The sequence below is a fragment of the Paramormyrops kingsleyae genome, chromosome 19 (assembly GCF_048594095.1).
Source record: "Paramormyrops kingsleyae isolate MSU_618 chromosome 19, PKINGS_0.4, whole genome shotgun sequence".
Classification (NCBI taxonomy): Eukaryota; Metazoa; Chordata; class Actinopteri; order Osteoglossiformes; family Mormyridae; genus Paramormyrops; species Paramormyrops kingsleyae.
This window is the reverse complement of record NC_132815.1, coordinates 30,626,303-30,628,031: the sequence shown is the minus strand read 5'-3', so window position 1 is coordinate 30,628,031 and position 1,729 is coordinate 30,626,303.

The window sequence follows — 1,729 nt, the reverse complement described above, 5'->3', positions numbered from 1 at the left end:
TGGCTTCAGAGGGCACAGGGACAGCTGAAAAGATATACTGAGCAAGCAGACCCTTTAAAAATTAATGTGAAAGATGCTGGAAAGATTGCGATTGTCCATATGTTTCTTCATAGGTCTCTCGCACTCAATTGGATTATAGCTTGACCACCTTGCGTTACAGTTTGCATATGGATGTATGTGCTGTCCTGTGCCTGCTTGTCCAGTGTCAGTTCATCTTGAGTGGATATACCTTTGTCTGGGGAGCATTCCCAATCAGGGCCTGCCAGATATGAGGTCACGAGGCCCAGATCTTGGTAATTTTTTAAAGAGCTAAAAATAAAATTTCACCTCAATTTTGAAAAATCAGCAGTTGAAAATATCTGTGGGCCACGTGAATTCTTAATTCAGTTTTAATGTTTTATTAATAGTGTCTGCTGTGTGTATGTGTATGAGACAGAACTAGAGCATTCAGTATCAGCATGACAGAGGATGTGCAACTCACGAACCACACGCACGTACTTCACTGAAAGCTGTTCAAAGTCATGTTGGGTGTTTGTGATCCTGCAGTATTGTAATGGAGGGTGCACAAGCAGCATGTCATTCAGTTAAGCAAAGCAATGATCATTATCTGTAAAAAAAACATTGCAAAACGGGAACCTGCTATAGCGTCTTGAGTTACGATAATTGTATGAAACGTTAAATATAAGCGTAGGCTAGGCTACTCTGGCCATGTTAAAGGCTGGATTTCTTTCATATTACACCTAATGGGGTGCATAAGGCTTTTTTTTAATTAATGACTTTAAGATTAGTTATAATGTTTCACATAACGTCATTAATAAAAAATAATAATAAACAGCTTATGAAGGGGATGGTATCAGTAATAGTGTAGGAAAATGTGCAAAAAACATTAGAAAACTTGCAATTCCTGTCACACAAATCCGTGTAATTTGTTTAGTGCTTTTTTGTTCTTAAATAAATGAAATATAAGATATGCACGGAGCTCCTGAGGGGACCTGTGCAAAAAATTAAAATCATACTTTTGCATGCGCACAAGATATTTTCTCATGTGCATGACTTAATTTTGCATGAGCACGAGATACTTTCATGTGTGCACACAGAAGTAAGAGAATTTTTTTTTTTTGAATAGGTCCCATCAGGGGCTCCATAGATATGGATACAACTCAGTTGCATTAAATTGGTTGTTTTGAAAATACTGCGGTAACTCAGTCAATTTAGTTTTTTTGGTGAAGCAAACAGATGAAGAAACATTCCAGACTGTCTGCCTGAAATCCCCCCTGCTGGCTGGCACTCCGGCACATTATCCTGTTTTCCTGGCCTATCAGTAGACCTGGGTGCCTTTGTCAGGTTTTTATAGAACATTAAACCACACAGGGATTGACAAAAGCACAGCCAGATGGGAGTCATTAGCAATCAGCGAAGAGCTGGATTAACCCTATTCATATGTCAGCACTGTGTTAATGGGGAACAGAGAAGGTTATTATATAACCCACTGGTAGTGTCACTGTCAGTCATGGGAACAGTCAGATAATAATTTCAGGCTCGTTACTATATCACAAGTGGGGTGGGAAATGCCACCTACAGCCTAATAAAATTAACATCCATCAGAGAGGGCTGTACAAAGTATTGCAGGCTGCTACTGTGATACACCATTAGCCCTGGTGTACAGGATATATGAAGAAGCTAAATGAATAAGTATTATCAGTGCAGAAAAGAAACACATACAGATGGA